This window comes from Helianthus annuus, chromosome 16 (assembly GCF_002127325.2).
Source record: "Helianthus annuus cultivar XRQ/B chromosome 16, HanXRQr2.0-SUNRISE, whole genome shotgun sequence".
In the NCBI taxonomy this organism is placed as follows: domain Eukaryota; kingdom Viridiplantae; phylum Streptophyta; class Magnoliopsida; order Asterales; family Asteraceae; genus Helianthus; species Helianthus annuus.
Window position 1 is genome coordinate 173,172,905 of NC_035448.2, and position 21,456 is coordinate 173,194,360.

The window sequence follows — 21,456 nt, forward strand, 5'->3', positions numbered from 1 at the left end:
AAAATCCTACAATTTAACTCCTATATATATGTGAAGCAAGCAGGCACCACATTGACGTGCTTGCTAGCTAGCTTGACGTGCTAGCTAGCTAGCTTAGTTATATTAATTCAGCTGCTTCACTCGTTTTTCTTGTATAACTTTTAAAATATGACGTTTTATAAAACGACGAATATGTCATTAGAACGAGCATATTTTTATCTACGTTTTAACCTAAGTTTCATTAAAAACGGAGTAAGGTAAATAAAATAATATATTTAATTATTAATATTAAACGGTCTCTTATAATAGCCGGGGCTTGTACAGATGTCTCATATTTCAACTAACCATTTTACTCGTTACTTAGTCGTTCAAGAATATATAAATTATAAATTTTAAATATAATTTTATTGATTCACAAAACAGGATGTTACAACTCTCCCCACCTTATAGAAATTTCGTCCGCGAAATTTAAGCAAAGAGATGTGGATATTTTTGTTTCATCTCGTCTTCTTTTTCCCATGTCTCTTCAGGTCCTCTCCTTGCATCCCATTTGACTCGTACTAGAGGAAACTCCCTGTTTCTTAATTTCTTTATATGATCTGAATGGGGCGCTCTGTGAAGTTCAACTTGTCAGTGATCTGGATCTCCTGCCAGGGTATCTTAAGTGACTCGTCCGCTAGACACTTTCTTAAATTTGACACGTGAAACGTGTCATGAATTCCTTGTAATTCTGTTGGCAATTTTAACCTATATGCTACAGGACCAACTCTTTCGATTATCTCAAATGGTCCAATATAGCGTGGACTTAGTTTTCCTTTCTTCCTGAAACGAATGATACCTTTCCAAGGCGAGACCTTAAGTAATACCTTGTCGCCAACTTGAAATTCTAAGGGTCTTCTTCGTCTGTCGGCATAATTTTTCTGTCTATCTCTAGCAGTCTTCATTCTTTCTCGGATTTGTATGATTTTATTGGTAGTTTCTTCAATAATTTCGGGTCCAGCTAATGGATTTCTACCAATCTCAGTCCAACAAACTGGGGTACGACACTTCCTTCCATATAGTGCTTCAAACGGAGCCGCCTTGATGCTTGCGTGATAACTGTTATTGTATGCAAACTCTATTAGAGGTAAATGCTCATCCCAGTTTCCTCCAAAGTCTATCACACATGCCCTAAGCATGTCTTCCAGTGTTTGTATGGTTCTTTCACTTTGGCCATTTGTCTGTGGGTGATAAGCCGTACTTAAATTTACTTTTGTCCCCAATTCCTTTTGGAAGCTTTGCCAAAATCTGGACGTAAAACGGCTATCTCTATCTGATATAATGGAGATAGGTACTCCATGACGGGTGACAATTTCTTTGACATAAATTCTTGCTAATTTATCCATTTTATAATCTTCTCGTATTGGCAAGAAATGAGCAGACTTAGTTAAACGATCTACTATAACCCAAATAGTATCGTGACCATTCTTAGTTCGTGGAAGTTTAGTAATGAAATCCATGGTTATCATCTCCCATTTCCATTCAGGGATCTCGGGTTGGATTAAACATCCTGCAGGCTTCTGATGTTCTGTTTTGACCTGTGAACACGTCATGCATTTTTCCACATATTCATTAATTGATTGCTTCATCCCTGGCCACCAATATTCATCTCGAATATTCTTGTACATCTTCGTACTGCCAGGATGCATTGTATACTTTGATCTATGTGTTTCTTCCATCACCGTATCCCTGAGTCCTCCCACAATAGGTATCCAAATCCTATTGTGGAGTCTTAGTATTCCATTTTCTCCTTTAACAAGTAGTTCTTGTTTTCCCACCATCCTTTCTTGGTTAATCTGCTCAACTTTCAGGGCATGTGTCTGTGCATCCTTAATTCGTTCTAGTAAACCTATTTTCACTTCAATTCTAAATGCACGTATTCTTAAAGGTTTAACTTTGTCCTTCCGACTAAGGGCATCTGCTACTACATTAGCTTTTCCTGGATGGTAACGAATTTCACAATCATAGTCATTCAACAACTCCATCCATCTCCTCTGTCTCATGTTCAACATCTTTTGCTCAAATATATACTTTAGGCTTTGATGATCAGTGTAGATCATACACTTAGTTCCATATAAGTAATGCCTCCATATGATCTTGAGGGCAAATACTACTGCTCCGAGTTCTAGATCATGGGTGGTGTAATTTCTTTCATGTATCTTTAACTGTCGAGATGCATAGGCGATAACTTTGCCTCTTTGCATCAACACACACCCTAGTCCATAATGAGAAGCATCACAATATACTACAAAATCTTCGGTACCCTTGGGTAATGCAAGTACTGGGGCACTGGATAACTTTGTTTTCAAAAGATTAAAAGCTTCTTCTTGTTGGCTGCCCCAGACAAATGGGGTATTTTTCTGAGTCAGTGTCGTTAGAGGCATCGCTATCTTAGAGAAATCTTGAATGAACCTTCTATAATACCCTGCTAGCCCTAGGAAACGTCGAATTTCTGTGGGATTTCTTGGTGCCTCCCAATTCTTAACTACTTCAATCTTTGTAGGGTCCACTTGTATGCCTTTTTCATTAACAACATGCCCTAAAAAATTGACTTCCCTAGTCCAGAATTCACACTTACTGAACTTGGCATAAAGTTTTTCTTCTTTTAGTAACTTAAGAATGGCACGGAGATGACCCTCGTGTGTTTCTCTACTCTTGGAGTAGATTAGGATATCATCTATGAAGACGATTACAAATTGATCCAAGTATGGTTTGCAGACTTGGTTCATAAGGTCCATAAAGGCAGCTGGTGCATTAGTGAGGCCGAAAGGCATCACTAGGAACTCGTAGTGACCATACCTTTTCCTAAAGGCAGTCTTGGGTATATCTTCTTCTCTAACCTTTAATTGATGATACCCAGATCTTAGGTCTATCTTCGAGAAGTAGCTTGCGCCTTGTAATTGATCAAAAAGATCATCGATTCTTGGGAGTGGGTATCGATTCTTTATAGTGATCTTATTCAGGTCTCTATAATCAATACACATCCTCATTGAGCCATCTTTCTTCTTGACAAAGAGAATCGGCGCTCCCCATGGTGACGTGCTAGGACGTATGAATCCTTTGTCCAGTAACTCCTGGAGTTGGTTTCTCAACTCTTTCATTTCAGTCGGGGCAAGGCGGTACGGGGCTTTGACAATAGGGGTTGCTCCTGGGATCAAGTCGATTCTAAACTCAATTTGTCTGTCAGGTGGTAATCCGGGAAGATCTTCAGGGAATACTTTAGGGAATTCAGCCACTACTGCTACCTCTTCTAGTTTCTTTTCTTCCTTTGCCTCTAGTGCATATACTAGGTAAGCTAAATGACCCTTTTGAATACACTTGGATACTTTTATCATGAAAATAAAACTTATGGGTTTACTAGGCCTTTCCCCATCAATTGTTACAGTTCCCCCTTTTGGGTCCTTAATTTGAATTTGCTTCTTATCACACAATATTTGAGCTTGGTGACTAGATAACCAATCCATTCCTATTACTACGTCGAACTCTCCAAGTTTCAGTGGTAGTAAGTCTATGGATATTGGGGTCTTACTAACCTGGATGGTACAATCCTTTACCACACTCACAATTTCTTCTTCCCTCCTATCTGTTAGTTCTACTATAAATGGCTTATCTAGCTTACAAGGAGTCTGATTAATCAAAATTCTAAAGTGCTCAGATATAAAACTTCTATCAGCACCAGTATCAAATAGTATTTTAGCATAAAAGTTGTTAAGGAGAAATGTACCTGTTATGACATCAGGGTTCCTACGAGCCTCTTCAGTATTCAGAACAAAAGCTCTCCCTCTTGCTTTATTAGGTTCATCATTCCTCTTAGGACAGCTATCACTATAGTGGCCCATCTCTCCACATTTAAAACACTTACGTGGCTCTCTACAATCACGATAGTTATGTCCAGGTTTCTTACAGTTTCTACAGACTAACTGGTTACATGGACCGGAATGTCCTTTTCCACAAGTTGGGCACTTAGGTGGGGGTCCTCGTTGCCTCTTGAAATCTCTGTAATTGGGTTTCTTTTGTTCTTGGTAGTTTTCCCATTTCCTTTTCGGGATAGTTTCTGGGGTTTTCTTTTGTTGGATCTCAGTGGCGATAGTTGCCCCAGCCTCTACCGCATCATGATAGGTAATTGGTTTGGTAGACTTGATAAACGTGCGATATTCTGTGGGGAGTCCCCACAGGAATCTTCGAATACGATTTTCTTCAGGGTTCACCAAGTAAGACACTATTCGAGACATTTCATTGAATTTGGTGACATATTCCCGGTATGTCTTATTCCCGAGTTCAAGATGCAAAAATTCCTTTTCTATTCTGTCAGTTTCGCTTGGTGGACATAAGTAATTTGTAAACAGTTCTGAAAACTCCTTCCAACTCAGGCGATGTGCCAGATCATCACCTCTAGTTTGCTTTTGTATCCTCCACCAAAATAAGGCTTCGGATTTAAACAAATGAACAGCAAACCTAACTTTATTTCTTTCATGGCAATCACTGACGTCTAGAATGGCTTCTACCTCACTTAGCCATTCATGTGCCTCAATAGCACCTTTCTTCCCGCCGAATGAAGGAGGATTACATGAAATGAAAGTCTTGTAATTACATTCTTTAGAGATTTCTGTTTCTATAGCTTTAGATACTTTCGTATCATCTACCTTATTTTCCGGGCGAGGTTCTTCTCATGGAGTTGGTGTAGGTGTAGGTGCAGTGCTTCCCTCAGATTGCCCTGATCGTTCTGTATTCTGACGTTCGCGTCCCTGTGCGTTGGCAAGGATTTGCGCAACTCGGACAGCAATCCGATCGATCATGTCATCTCCTAAGTTTACAGGTTCGCTATGACGAGCAGGATTAACTGATGGGTTAGGTTGACGATTGTTGTTAACCGAAGGTTCTGCCGACATTTTCTATATTTTTTATGAAAAATACTACTTCAATATTCTATTTATTAATGAGCACTTAGAATAATTAATTCACATAATACAATATTTTTCAAATGTAACATGTTGAAAATATAACTCTACTATGAACATTTTACTATAATTAAATTTATAAATTAATTAATCATAGTAAAGATTTTTAATATTGAAACTTAAAAGAATTAATGTTTAACTAAACATACTACTAACCTGCTCATGTGCTTTATGTGCGAGAGAAGGTTGTGTATGATTTGTATGAAGGAGGTTGGCATCTATTTATATTAACAATGAACTACGCTATTGGCCGCCTTCATTTTTTTTTTTTTACTCTATGATACTTGATTGAGAAGAAATATTACTTACTCAAATAATACACAAGTATCATTATATATATGCACTTCATGTATACAACATATACGTATTACGTTTTATCTTTTAGATTTTATTATTATTATTATTATTATTATTATTATTATTATTATTATTATTATTATTATTATTACTACTATTATTTTCTCCTAACGAGTAAAGAAGACAAGATTTACGAGTAATTATTGTTAAGGGCAGTGTGTACAAAGTGGTAACGAAATGAGGATTTATAGGTTGTAATTATTACTATGGGTATTTTCTAATGACTCTATATCCTTAGTAAGTTCATACCCGGATTTATCTATTATTCGTATTTCAAAGTCAGCCAGAGCATCCTAAAAATTACATAAGCTGGCGTGTTCTCTTAGGTTGAAGCCTAGGTTTCCATACCAAATACCTAATTCACTAAAACCTTTGGCTCTGATACCAACTGTGACACCACACCCAGATAAGGATGCACCATACACAATTGATACCAACTTACCAGTAAACACTTACTTTATGGATACAAACGGTTATGTACAAAAGTTGGAAACTTAAAGGTACAAAGTTTGGTCAAACTACTATTAGCTGATCACGCAAAATTTCCACCAGATAAGAAAGTTTGAGATACTTTATTTCACTAGTCACGTCTATCCGAGATAAACAACCCGCCCAAGACTAACCATCATTTCCTGTGACACATGCTTAAAAGACGTCAGATATTACACTGGTGAGTTTATGAATATACACAATTTACAATTCACATTAATCATGACTTGTACCCGCCCATGTTATCATAACCTGACGTTACCACGTAACTTACATAACCATACAGTTAATGCCCACTACACCACAGGTGTAGTACCGACAAATCCCGTCGTAGCGGCACGTATAAGGGACCACAAATATCATGTGTATGTGATGCTCAGGTTATATACATGCGTACAACAGTCATGCCATATTATTACAGTTTAGGACAAGCATGTTCACATTTAAAAAGCATTCATAAAACTCACCTCTTGCTAGTAGCTAACCGTTGATACAATTGCTAGTATGATCAGGTACTATCTCAAGGTCCTGACACAATTTACATAATCCTAAGTTAGGTAATGGTACACTTAACTAGTCATTATCATGGTTGGATATTGGTTAACCTACCTTGTTTAAGCATGGTTGATCAGTCCATGCCTAACTAAGGCTAGGCTACCCAATACCCGCCCCTGACAATAACCCTAGTACCTAAAAATAATACTAACACTACTACCACTAATATATTATTACTAATAATAAAACTAATATAAACTACTAAAAACAAAATAATAAATAACTAAACATAAACTTAAACGAGAGTATACCTCAAGACTATCTACGGCACGTTGATGTAGAGTTTCCCTACTCCTGCTCCTACTCGTGCTCCAAAAACGACTACTAACAACACCCAACGGGGTATCGTATACGCGGGATTCTCAATACTAGAGCGTTCCCGTTAAAATTTTGGTGTATCTAAAATCCTACAATTTAACTCCTATATATATGTGAAGCAAGCAGGCACCTCAATTCCTTTCTGGGCGATGTGGGACATTGACGTGCTTGCTAGCTAGCTTGACGTGCTAGCTAGCTAGCTTAGTTATATTAATTCAGCTGTTTCACTCGTTTTTCTTGTATAACTTTTAAAATATGACGTTTTATAAAACGACGAATATGTCATTAGAACGAGCATATTTTTATCTACGTTTTAACCTAAGTTTCATTAAAAACGAAGTAAGGTAAATAAAATAATATATTTAATTATTAATATTAAACGGTCTCTTATAATAGCCAGGGCTTGTACAGATGTCTCATATTTCAACTAACCATTTTACTCGTTACTTAGTCGTTCAACAATATATAAAATATAAATTTTAAATATAATTTTATTGATTCACAAAACAGGATGTTACACTTATCATTTATCAAACTTGACTAATATCCAAATCTACATGCATTTTAATATTTTATAAGGATAAATTTAATTTTAACTATTATAAAATGTAATGTAGTGGTGTACTAACACTTTTCTTTGTAATGTAGTGGTATACTAACACTTTTCTTTAAGTGACGGGAGTAATTCTCAAGGGAAAATAACTGAAATAGCCAAGTTGACGCCGTCATTTCAAGAATAGTCATTTGACACCTCTCAACGAGCCGTTTCCGTTTACTTAAACGGCACAAAAAAAAAACCCTTCAACGCCAGCCAATCAGAAGACGACACGTGTCCGACAAACCCTGAAACGGCTCCGAGCCGTTTCAGGCGACCAACTTTTATGAAAGATCTCAGCTGATCCGTTTCCCGTGGTACCTGGACCCCAACCGAGTACCTTCAACGAGCCGATCCGTTTCAACAGGTTGGAGCCGGCTTGTCAACTGCGCTGTTTACGTACACACGGGACCCACCACTACAGCCAAGTCGTTTCAGCGTACTGTTCGAGCCATCTTAGCCTACTGTTCGAGCTGTTTCAGCTGTTTCCAAGTCATTTCAACAATTGTCGAGTGTATATATGTTTAAAGGTGTTCTTGGGATTTATACAACATCAGATTTTATAGTAGAAAACTAGAAACTTAAAATTATAAAGATTCATTTAGTTGCATACAGCGGGGGAAAGTGGCAAATCGTTAATGGAAACTTGGAGTATGTTTCACTAAACGGAAACTTGAGTTGGGAAAAAATGTTTGTAGTACCACACATCTTAGAAACTTTACTTAAAAGACCAATGTATGAAAGGTTGGGTTCAATTTCTAAACCACGTCTACTTGCATCAGCATCAGCAACATACTCCAAGTTTCCGTTAACGATTTGCCACTTCCCCCGCTGTATACAACTAAACAAATCTTCATAATTTTAAGTTTCTACTACAAAATCTGATGTCGTATAAATCCCCAGAACACCTTTAAACATATATACACTTGACAATTGTTGAAACAGCTTGGAAACAGCTGAAACGGCTCGAACAGTACGCTGAAACGGCTTGGGTGGTGGGTCCCTTGTGTACGTAAACAGTGCAATTGACAAGCCGGCTCCAACCTGCTGAAATGGCTCGGATCGTTGAAGGTACTCGGCTGGGGTCCTCAGCCGGCTTGGGTCCAGGAGCCACGGGAAACGGGTTGGCTAAGATCTTTCATCAAAGTTGGTCGCCTGAAACGGCTAGGAGTCGTTTCAGGGTTTGTCGGACACATGTCGTCTTCTGATTGGCTGGCGTTGAAGGGTTTTTTGTGCCGTTTAAGTAAACGGAAACGGCTCGTTGAGAGGTGTCAAATGGCTATTCTTGAAATGACGGCGTCAACTTGGCTATTTCAGAGATTTTCCCAATTCTCAGCTTGTAAAACTTTGTCCAGCTTCGTGATATCATTTTACATGTGTTCAATTAAGATATAGGCATTGCATTATCCCATAGGCTTTCCAGGTTTTTCATCACATATATTGGGATCCAATAACGAACAACCCATAAGTTGGTGTAGCTTGTAAACTAAATGATTATAGATTTTTTTTTTTTTTTTTTGAAAATAAACCTTCATTAAAAACCTCCTCCCACCCAAACGGGCAAAAAGCCAATATAAAACAAAAACCCCGACCCAAACAGCCAAAGACCAAAATTAAGACATGTACATAGGGTATTTACACCACTCATTCCAGCTAATATATTTACATGATGATCTATTTTTAAGTCACCCAAACCATCTCGTTTTAATATCTATCAAAATCTTTTGAGAACTTCTCCTGATCTGATTGAACACCAAATCGTTCCTAGCCTTCCATATACATCAACACGCGATCATAACCAAACCCCGTAAAATCTTCTTCATTTTTTTCCCTTCTTGATTAGAATTATGAATATCCATCAAATCTTTGAACTTAAAAGTGAAAATCTGAGGAATGTTGCACCAAGCACTGATAGCCGCCCATACACGAATCGCCACCGGACATGCCGTAAATAAATGGTCCAACGATTCCTCATACTCGTCGCAGAAAAGCACATAACCGGTGTTATATCCATGTTCCTTCTTCTCAGATTGATTCTAGTAGCAAGACGATCCAAGTGTCACGGCCCCTGACTCGGTTTTACCCGTTTCAGGAGCCGCGGGACAGAAAACCCGTGGTGTTGTTTATTTTGGCAGCGGAAATTTTAAACAGGATCTTTTAAAACTGAAAATGCCCACTTATTTTAATTCACATTTTGGGATAAACCCCATAATTTACAATAAGGGTAATTTCTCGAGGAAATTCCCTGTTTTACAAAACATGTTTATTCATTTTACTGAGCCACTTTCTTCAAGCTGTAGTGCTACGTGGCACTTTTTCCCTGGTTCACAGTAAATCACCTGAAACATGTTTAAAAAGATTTTATCAGCGGGAAATACTGTCAAGTCATTCAAGTTACATAAAATGACACATTGTTATAATTTATAGCATTAAGGGTTTTTCTATTTGCCCCTATCTTAATTAGCTGGTTTAGCTGTCACCCGACCGAATCTATGACTGTGGACATATCACTAATTAGGCTCACCCATCTAAAGTGATAAATCATTAGTGGTAATATGCACAAAACCCCCATATACTGCCAGTAATTAAAGATTAGCAAAGACTTAATCAATGCAAAGTATAACTGGAAAACATTTAGGGTTTTGCAAACAATTTGATTAAAAAAAAGAGAGAATGACTCACTTTGCAAGTTTAATTGGACAGAACCTTGCCTACTGTAACATTTTCCCAAAATTTTTATTATTAAAAGGATACATCATGGGTAAAGTTGACCAATGCAATTATAAGGTATTTTGGGCAGGCGTATGAACCATTTAATAATTATAAAAATACATTATATTTGAACCTACTCTGTTTTTAATGAAACTTGGTTCAAAATGTAGATAAAAATATTCTCGTTCCAATGGCATATTCATTATTTTATAAAACGTCATATTTTAGAAGTTATAAGCGCCAAAAGATAAAGCAGTTAAATTAATTATAATATAGAAATAAAATAATAATAATAATCGTTATTTAATATATATATATATATATATATATATATATTATACGTATGGAATAATAAGTTTTATTTTAATATATAAATTAATAAATCTCAATTTACATTTGATTTTCATTTTTGCATGCATAGTCTTCATGAATGATAAAAGAAAAATAAAAGAGAATCAAACTAAATGAAAAGAATGTAGTGTGTTGTAGATATGTCCTACAATTAATGTTGCATGTACGTGGCAGATGAGGCTTAGCCTCCAAGTAAATGAAATTCAACTTTTAGTATAAATATGCATAGGATGATTCCTATTCTTCTGTTCAACTTCTTTTCTTTCAATTTCCCTATGTCTCGCCTCTATAATAATAATAATAAAGCCATGCCCCGTTTTAAGTATTTTAATCCTTGATCACTGATACCCTGTCCGACTAACGTAGGGCCTCGTAATGTATGTCAAGGCTCTGCCTAAATTCGTTGGGGTTCTGTCCCGTGACGTAGGGATAAAGTGGAATTGGGTTACTATACTTAATACGAGTACATTATATATTTTATTAAATAGTCCAGGAGCTATACCCAAAATATTGACAACCCTCCTAAAATATTTGAGACACCCCTAAATGTCCTAAAATACACCCCGAATACGAAAAACGAACCCGAATAACATTATATTGATAAAAAAGCAAGAAAAACAAATATTCTGGGTCGCTCGCGGGCCGCGACCCAGTTAACCAAGATCTTCGCGGGCCGCGACCGAAGCAACAAACGGCAACACTACAACGTGCCACGTGCCCCTACACGCGTCAACACCACCGGGATGACTCAGCACCACCGCCGCCCTCTCTGGCTCTCATGGGCTTTTTTTTATTTTTTTTAAAGCTCTTCGAATTCTAAAATTGAATTTTCGGATTTCGACTTTATAGTCTATATCTATCTGTCGCGGGCTGCGACAAAGTGCCGAGCAGGCACTATAAATAGATGCAATCGGCATTCATTGTTCTCGTTCAAATTCTCGTGCACCTCTCTCAATTTCTGTATTGTAGGCCCTATACCCGGGCATTATACCCCCCTAATTAGCAAAGCTCTGCCTCGTTGTAAGTATCATAACCCCTGGATACGTATTACATACTCTGCCTGATTGATCTAGGGTTCCGTAACGGCTGTCGTGGTTCTGCCCGACGTAGTCGTTGGAATGTCGTCTCGGGGAGAGTATTACTAATGTTAAAATGGGTTATTATACTAACACATGTGCATTGTTTAATTAGACTATAACCAGGGAATCACAAAGGAAAGCCCTATAATAGCAATGTGAGTAATCCTCTTTTTGTTAAATGTTTTTACAAAACCTTGAATACCTTTCCATGCGAATAACAGTTATTGAGTATTTGTAAGAATACAATTATAGTGGGTATATTGAGGTTTTGTATACAAAATTTGTTACCACCTGGTCATGGAGTAACATTTCCACAAGTTACGTATGACAGTACCACTGATGTTAATTGTTATATCTTGGAAACAAATGTAATTGCGGATGCGCCCTCAATACTGTACACTGTGACTTTTATTTAAACTTGATTAAACTGGGATTCACTCACCAGTATTTCCTGCTGATAAAATGTTCTTAAACATGTGTTTCAGGTAACTTAGTGTGAAGCCAATAAAAGCCAGCTGGAGAGCACTGAAGGCTTGGAAAAGTGGCAATAAAGTTACCTAAGAATAAAATAGATGTTTTTGTTAAATAAAATAGGATTTATTCCTATAAAAGTGTGTATACTGAAAACTTGGGTTTTACCCATGTGTTTAATGTTATAAAATGTGGTGGATTACTCTGATAAAATATTTCCTAACTACGGTCCTGATGAAAATTTTCGCTGCCAAATTAGACAATAACAAGATACCACCGAAACTGGCTCACGGCCGCCCGTTCCCGGGATTTTACCAGGAGGGAACGGGGGTTGTGACAGAAGGTGGTAAAAGAGCTATGCCACTGGCTCAAGCCAAAGAAGTGTTCTGCTGACACTTAAGTTTTAAATTCTGTGTTAGGAAATAACTTATGTGATTATATGTTTTATATTATTTGCCTATTTGTTAGTCTACAATATGGGTAAGCAAAAGATTTCGGATATTTATCGTCAATTACATAGTTCACCAAAAGATAAAGGAACATCATTTCAATCAAATCCCTCAGGATACTTAGCAGATGTTAAGGAAGGAATATTTATTCGTAAGGCACAGTCTAAGAAACCATTTATCATTAAGAAGAGAAGTAGAATTATTAGAAAAATTCAAGAGAAAATAAAGAAGTCACAATCAAAGGGAGCGAAAATTTATAAGGAAATAAATGCACAAACTCAGGAAAGAGGCAATAACCTACCATGGGAAAATAAATTAGATGAAGAATAGATGAATCTCCATATGTTAGTCACTACAGCAGTAAATGCTAACTTATATTAAATAGTCGAACTGCCAAACTAGTAACAACACCCATGCCACCTATGAGTCGGAAATTTAAAAAAAAAAAACTTTGCCCATTAAATAAACAACCTAGCAGGGGAAAGAGATATAATAAACCTTGCATAAAGGCATGTTGAGCATAATAACCTAGATAGACTAAAATAAGTTATGGATGCATAATCACTAGTATATTTTGAACCCCAGTTGTAGTTGTAATAAATATATATATATATATATATATATATATATAAGTTGCAATGTTCATCGTTTTAATCAATCTATTTTCCTGATTGTACCCAAATGTTTATACTAGAAATTTGTCTTTGATAATTAATACCACCTACTCAAATAATAGTATAATCAAACTAAGTTAGTTATTAACAAAGCAGTCATGTTTATGACTCTCTTTTGGAACCAATCATTTACTTTGATTTAAAACACATATTGAAATATATGGTATAAAGCTTTAAAACTTTGTAGTTTTAATAATGTTGTTTCAAAATAATTTATAATAAAACCGAAGCTATTAAATTAACCGAAAGGATTTTAAGATTTAATTTAAAAGATTGCTTTAGTGGATCGAGCCAAAGCAAGTTTTGAAACCCAGGTGTACCAATTTCCCACTTCATTTTATCCCTTATGGGTTCTAACCAGTTGACCATAAGACTTCATACTTTCATAGTTTTATGAAATAACTGATGTTGGATTACTTGTAAAAATTTCTATTAAAATACTTAGTGATAAAATAGATGGTTAAATGAATATGAGTGTTATTCATGATTAAATAAAATCATTTAAAATTTTTCTGAGATTTGAGTTGGTTGGACTCATGGTTGTAAAATCCCGCCTAGGCTCCGAGTACTCTCCGAGTACTCGCTACAAGGTAGGCTGCCGAGGCACGAGTACTGGTCTCCCAGGCCAATTACTCCCCGAGTAATCTCTGCCTAAGCCGAGTACTTCCCGAGTACTCCCGAATCCGACTAGGGAGCGCCTAACAACTTTTGCAACCATGGTTGGACTACGTAGAAAGGCCTAACTAAACATTGAAAGCATTTCTACAAATCTTTAATATTAAGGTATGTCCAGAATAGGTCTTATGCATGGAAATAATTAATATTATAAGATTAACCAGTCATATTAGTTATAGGATTGTGTATCCTAAATTATAAAGAAAAGTATTCAAGTTAGTTGGTTGATGTATAATAGTTAAATAATACAATACTAATAAATGAGTTGAGTTAATAAATTGGATGTTAAACTTACCTTAAGTGGTCTCGAAATTCTCATACTTTAAAAAGATTATAATAAAGATAAAATAAATGAGATTGAATTATGATTGGTTAAATAATGGAGATGGAGATTCTCATAAAATAACTGTGGTAATAAAATATCAAGTGATGTACCCGTAACACAAATAAATTTTATAAAGTCGGTTACGTGAATCTATAAAAGATCTATTTAATTGAATACTTGAATATAGATCTCGAATATATACGAAGTAAAATATTAATCTTAACATAAATCAAAACACTAAATATATTTTGAATATAAAATAGACATACTTTGATAATATGGGATGAAGTACGCTACATAAGATTAGAAAAAAAATCACATTTTGAACAAAGGGCAAAATCGTAAATTAATGTTATGTGTTTTAAGCTTATCTATATATTAATATTTAATCTTATATATATCCGCTATATTGTTATAACTAAAGTTTTCAATTACAGAAAGTAATATGTATAGTAACCCATAAATACAATGTCATGGGTCACATATGCACATAATGCCTCTCAATCTTAAATGTATATTATAATGGATTATCATAAAGGAAAAGGTAGGAATGTGATAATTGGAAAAGATAAATAGATGATTACTTGGGGAGAAATTATTAAGGTAATATAAATAGTGAGTCTGGTATAGTTTAACCCCTTTAGTTAAAAATGAAATTGTTCTTATGAGTCCAGAAAATTTATATTTTGAGTAATTTATTTCCCTAAACTTTTAATTCCAAAATATTATATTTGACAGAAATTTATACTACTTTTTTAAAAGGATAAAATAAAGTCATGAAAATAAGCTTGATGATTGGTACCATCGGATGTATAGTTATTATTTTATATATGTGTGTATATATTCCGTGAGTTAAATATTAAAAATTTGAAATTTTATACACATATATGCATATATCCAATAAAATTTCTTGATGGTATACCCAATATAATATTTTCTGTAAGATAAACATAAGAGAAAATATCATTGGTGATTCATATGAAAACATGAAGTCGTTATGAACCATGAAACCTACTCTGTTTTAAAATAACATCTGTCTCAATAAAATATTCCGTGCATCGGAATCTCATAATATATAAGCATGAATAGAGTTAGCTATAAGCATACTTATTACGTTGAACCTAGCTATAGTATCAATGGAGACAATGATATATTTGAAACTCCATTCTCCAACCAAAAGAAAACCACAACCATAATAATATCTATGCTTAAATGAAAGAGTTAGGATATTGATATTCACTGGTAACAACCAGGACAGTATTTAGACTTGAATCTAAGAAAAATGCCTTAGTATAAAGCTTTGAGATAAGCCAATTACTTGCGTAGATAAAGTGTGATTGTTATTGGTATCCCGTGAGGATGATGACTAGAACAGTGCATGTATGATAAATAAGCAATAACACTTGGCCACTGTTATTTCTTGTTTATTGGTACTACTCGGTTCTAGAATATGATCCATCATGAGAATACTAATTTCCTTGTTCCTTGATACCATCCATAATAAATTATGTACTTCTGAAATCATTATTTGAGAAAAATTCTATTTATGGGAAATACAGTGATAACTACCTCTCCGGCAAGACTGGGTATGGTGTAGTAGACTCTCCAGCTTGTCCGGGTGAGATGAGGGTACCTCTCCGGCGAGACCGGGTGAGATGGGGTATATGTTATGATAATGAAATTCCCTAAATAGTACCACGACCTGATATCTGAGATGTTTTTGGAAATATGAATCTGTTAAATACATTGACCTGATGAATGGTGTGTATATTACAGTATGTGAAATATATGATTATATAGATATGTATATCTATGAGGAAATCCAAAGACCATGTTGATTGACAATTAGGGATAAATCACGAACAAGTGTGTCAATGATAATTTTAGACTTATTTATTAGGAATCTCCCGTATACGTCTATAATACCAATATCAGACACTATTTCGTTTGATCATCAGTCTCGAAACTCGTGTGACAAGATGAATGAGGGAACCCTATAAGTTGGGACGCCATGGAAAGTATAAGATTTCTCTTTGCGATTATTAATGCATTAGGAAGCCTGTAACCAAAAGTTGTGCTAAGACACAAAACATCTAAAAACTTATAGAGAGTCGTTTTACCTTTATTAAGAGCTCTTGAGAAGATAAAAGTAACCACGACTAGATATACTTACAAGAACTCTCTTCCCCTATAATTCTACTAAGATTTACCATTCGGAACCCTTAAATTTATTTGAAATGACAGGAATACATACCTAACTGATAAATCTTTAGTTGTACCTCTTCAAAGTTATAGAGGTAAATGAAGAATTTAAATCCATTAAAAGATCATACCAATTAAAGGTAAAAATCTCAAAGCATAAAGAATAGTTCTGTTAAAATTCAAAACAAAGAGCAGAATATACCTTGAAACTAAACAAACTAAATATTCATCCATATTTCAGGGAATCTCGAAGACGAGATTCAAAACAAGGTAGGGAGGATGTAACATTCCCAAAATTTTTATTATTAAAAGGATGCATCATGGGTAAAGTTGACCAATGGAAATATAAGGTATTTTGGGCAGGCGTATGAACCATTTAATAATTATAAAAATACATTATATTTGAACCTACTCTGTTTTGAATGAAACTTGGTTCAAAATGTAGATAAAAATATTCTTGTTCCAATGGCATATTCATTATTTTATAAAACGTCATATTTTAGAAGTTATACGCGCCAAAAAATAAAGCAGTTAAATTAATTATAATATAGAAATAAAATAATAATAATAATCATTATTTAATATATATATATATATACGTATGGAATAATAAGTTTTATTTTAATATATAAATTAATAAATCTCAATTTACATTTGATTTTCACTTTTGCATGCATAGTCTTCATAAATGATAAAAGAAAAATAAAAAAGAATCAAACTAAATGAAAAGAATGTAGTGTGTTGTAGATATGTCCTACAATTAATGTTACATGTACGTGGCAGATGAGGCTTAGCCTCCAAGTAAATGAAATTCAACTTTTAGTATAAATATGCATAGGATGATTCATATTCTTTTGTTCAACTTCTTTTCTTTCAGTTTCCCTATGTCTCGCCTCTATAATAATAATAATAAAGCCATGCCCCGTTTTAAGTATTTTAATCCTTGATCACTGATACCTTGTCCGACTGACGTAGGGCCTCGTAACGTATGTCAAGGCTCTGCCTAAATTCGTTGGGGTTCTGTCTCGTGACGTAGGGATAAAGTGGAATTGGGTTACTATACTTAATACGAGTACATTATATATTTTATTAAATAGTCCAGGAGCTATACCCAAAATATTGACAACCCTCCTAAAATATTTGAGACACCTCTAAATGTCCTAAAATACACCCCGAATACGAAAAACGAACCCGAATAACATTATATTGATAAAAAAGCAAGAAAAACAAATATTCTGGGTCGCTCGCGGGCCGCGACCCAGTTAATCAAGATCTTCACGGGCCGCGACCGAAGCAACAAACGGCAACACTACAACGTGCCACGTGCCCCTACACGCGTTAACACCCCCGGGATGACTCAGCACCACCGCCGCCCTCTCTGGCTCTTGCGGGCCGCGTAAGCTCCTTCTCCATCTGTCGCGGGCCACGACAAAGTGCCGAGCAGGCACTATAAATAGATGCAATCGGCATTCATTGTTCTCGTTCAAATTCTCGTGCACCTCTCTCAATTTCTGTATTGTAGGCCCTATACCCGGGCATTTTACCCCCTAATTAGCAAAGCTCTGCCTCGTTGTAAGTATCATAACCCCTGGATACGTATTACATACTCTGCCCGATTGATCTAGGGTTCCGTAACGGCTGTCGTGGTTCTGCCCGACGTAGTCGTTAGAATGCCGTCTCGGGGAGAGTATTACTAATGTTAAAATGGGTTATTATACTAACACATGTGCATTGTTTAATTAGACTATAACCAGGGAATCACAAAGGAAAGCCCTATAATAGCAATGTGAGTAATCCTCTTTTTGTTAAATGTTTTTACAAAACCTTGAATACCTTTCCATGCGAATAACAATTATTGAGTATTTGTAAGAATACAATTATAGTGGGTATATTGGGGTTTTGTATACAAAATTTGTTACCACCTGGTCAAGGAGTAACATTTCCACAAGTTGCGTATGACAGTACCACTGATGTTAATTGTTATATCTTGGAAACAAATGTAATTGCAGATGCGCCCTCAATACTGTACACTGTGACTTTTATTTAAACTTGATTAAACTGGGATTCACTCACCAGTATTTCCTGCTGATAAAATGTTTTTAAACATGTGTTTCAGGTAACTTAGTGTGAAGCCAATAAAAGCCAGCTGGAGAGCACTGAAGGCTTGGAAAAGTGGCAATAAAGTTACCTAAGAATAAAATAGATGTTTTTGTTAAATAAAATAGGATTTATTCCTATAAAAGTATGCATACTGAAAACTTGGGTTTTACCCATATGTTTAATGTTATAAAATGTGGTGGTTTACTCTTGTAAAATATTTCCTAACTACGGTCCTGATGAAAAATTTCCGCTGCCAAATTAGACAATAACAAGATACCACCGAAACTGGCTCACGGCCGCCCGTTCCCGGGATTTTACCAGGAAGGAACGGGGGTTGTGACACCTACGGATTTAACCTTGTAACCTAGTTAAATAACAATGCACACGAAACTAGGTCAGTAACTTAATGCAACATTTACGATAAACTCACGAAATCAAAACCCTCACGACGAATGACAAAGTATAGCCCGGATTCGGGCAACACTTAAACATCCATCGGATCAGTTTCAATCGATCGGACATTATATCATGGCAGTGATCGAGTTATTACCCTATTGTCGCAGCAGAGGGTCGAGACTTTGATTGTTTTTGAACGAAATAGTGTATAACTCAACGTACGGAACTAATTTTTTCGTCGAAACATAAGAGCCATGCAAGTGCCAAACCCCTGCATTATATACTGAAAAAAGGTCCCCCTCGCGTGGCGCGCCAGACCCTCCTGGTCCCGGCACGTGGCGCGACGGCTACCCTTTTAGGCTAGGGTAGCCTCGTGTCTTGTATAGCCTGGGTGAGTTGTTAACAAACGAATTTTCGTGTTACACTTCGTTTTTATGGATAATTATCCATTTAGGGGATACCCCCTTTGAGTTTTAGGGGGCCCTGGTCCTAGTTTTGATTGATTTAAAAATTAAGGGTCATGCTATGTTACTTGGGGGTCTCAATTGGGGTTTTCTAATGGACATTATCAAAATAAGAAATAATAATTTTGGCAAGGGTTGTTACACCCTCCCCACCTTGTTTAAAATCTCGTCCTCGAGATTTACTTTACTAAATAAGGGTATTTCCGCTTGATCTCTGATTCTAGTTCCCAAGTGTACTCAGGTCCTCCCTTGAATCCCACTTTACCTTAACCAGTACCAGTCTCTTGTGCTTGAGGAACTTGATCTTTCTGTCTTCTATTTGAAATTGTTTCTCCACAAATTTTAGTTTCTCATTTACCTCTATATCTTGAAGAGGTACTATCAGGGATCCGTCAGATAAACATTTCTTGAGATTAGATATATGGAACACATCATGTACTCCTGCGAGTTCTTCTGGTAATTGCAAGCGATAGGCAACTGGTCCTATTCGTTGGGTAATAGTAAATGGTCCTATGTACCTTGGACTTAGCTTTCCTTTCTTACCGAACCGAACCACTCCTTTCAAGGAGAAACTTTTAAGAGTACTTTGTCTCTGACTTGAAATTCTAAAGGCTTACGTCGATTATCGGCATAACTTTTCTGGCGATCTCGAGCCGTCTTTAGCCTTTCCTTGATTTGAGTTATCTTGTCGGTGGTTTCTTGTACAATCTCAGGACCTGATAATTGACTTTCTCCTATTTCTACCCAGCAAACTGGAGTTCTACACTTTCGTCCATACAGTGCTTCGAACGTGGCAGCTTCGATGCTTGCATGATAACTATTGTTATAGGAGAATTCGATTAAAGGTAGATGATCATCCCAGTTTCCACCAAAATCTATCACACATGCCCTGAGCATGTCTTCCAGGTTTTGGATCGTCCTTTCACTCTGTCCGACTGTTTAGGGATGGTATGCAGTGCTTAAGTTCAGTCTGGTTCCCATTACTTCTTGGAAACTTGTCCAGAAATGTGAAGTGAAACGACTATCCCTATCTGATACAATGGAGAGTGGAACTCCATGTAAAGATACTACTTCATCTACGTATAACTTTGCTAATCTTTCCATGCTAAAGGTCTCCTTCATTGGTAGAAAGTGAGCTGCTTTGGTTAATCGATCTATAATTACCCAAATCGTGTCGTTACCTTTCCTGGTTTTGGGTAGCTTAGTAACAAAGTCCATTGTTATTAGTTCCCATTTCCACACCGGCATTTCTAACTGTTGAAGTAACCCTGAAGGTTTCTGGTGTTCTGCCTTAACTTGTGAGCAGGTTAGACACTTAGATACATATATAGCTATGTCCATTGCTATCCACCAGAAGTTATTTCTTAAATCTTGGTACATCTTATTATTCCCATGGTGCATGGTATATCTAGATTTATAGGCTTCCTCTAAAATTTTATCTCTTAAATTCCCTTGCTTAGGTACCCAAATCCTTTTCTTGTGGAATCTCCAAATTCCATCAGTTCCTTGTTCTAATTCCTTTATCCTTCCTTTCATTCCTTCGGCATCTTCCTTGATTGCTGTTTCTTGAACATTCTTCAATTGTTCCATTAAATTTACTTGAAGATTTAATCTAAGAGCACGAATTCGTATTTGTTTTTCATGATACTTACGACTTAAGGCATCTGCAACTACGTTTGCTTTTCCTTCGTGATATTGAATATCACAGTCGTAATCATTTAAAATTTCCATCCATCTTCGTTGTCTCATGTTTAATTATTTTTGCCCAAATATATATCTCAAACTCTTATGATCTGTATAAACTGTAAACTTATTTCCATACAGATATTGTCTCCAAATCTTAAGGGCAAAAATGATTGCTCCTAATTCTAAGTCGTGAGTCGTATAATTTTCCTCGTGTTTTTTCAATTGCCTTGAAGCATACGCAATTACTTTCTTGCGTTGCATTAACACACATCCTAACCCTAGCTTAGAAGCATCACAGTAAACTTCAAAATCTTCCGTTCCTTCCGGTAAAGCTAGAATTGGGGCGTTCGTTAACCTTTGTTTTAAAATCTTAAAAGCCTCTTCTTGCTTGGGTCCCCATTCAACCTTAATTGTTTTACAGGTTAGTTTAGTTAATGGAACGGCTATCTTAGAAAAGTTTTTAATGAAGCGTCTATAGTATCCAGCTAATCCTAGAAAACTTCTAACTTCAGTAGCTGATTGCGGGACTTTCCAGTTCGTGATTGCTTCTATCTTGGAGGGATCTACGTGAATCCCTTCGTG

General features: G+C 36.1%; 1 pseudogene; it reads right to left on the minus strand.

Annotated features, from left to right (window-relative positions):
- Positions 1-447: 447 nt before the first annotated feature.
- On the minus strand, positions 448-4,250 carry LOC110920035 (annotated as a pseudogene).
- Between the last annotated feature and the right edge of the window lie 17,206 nt (positions 4,251-21,456).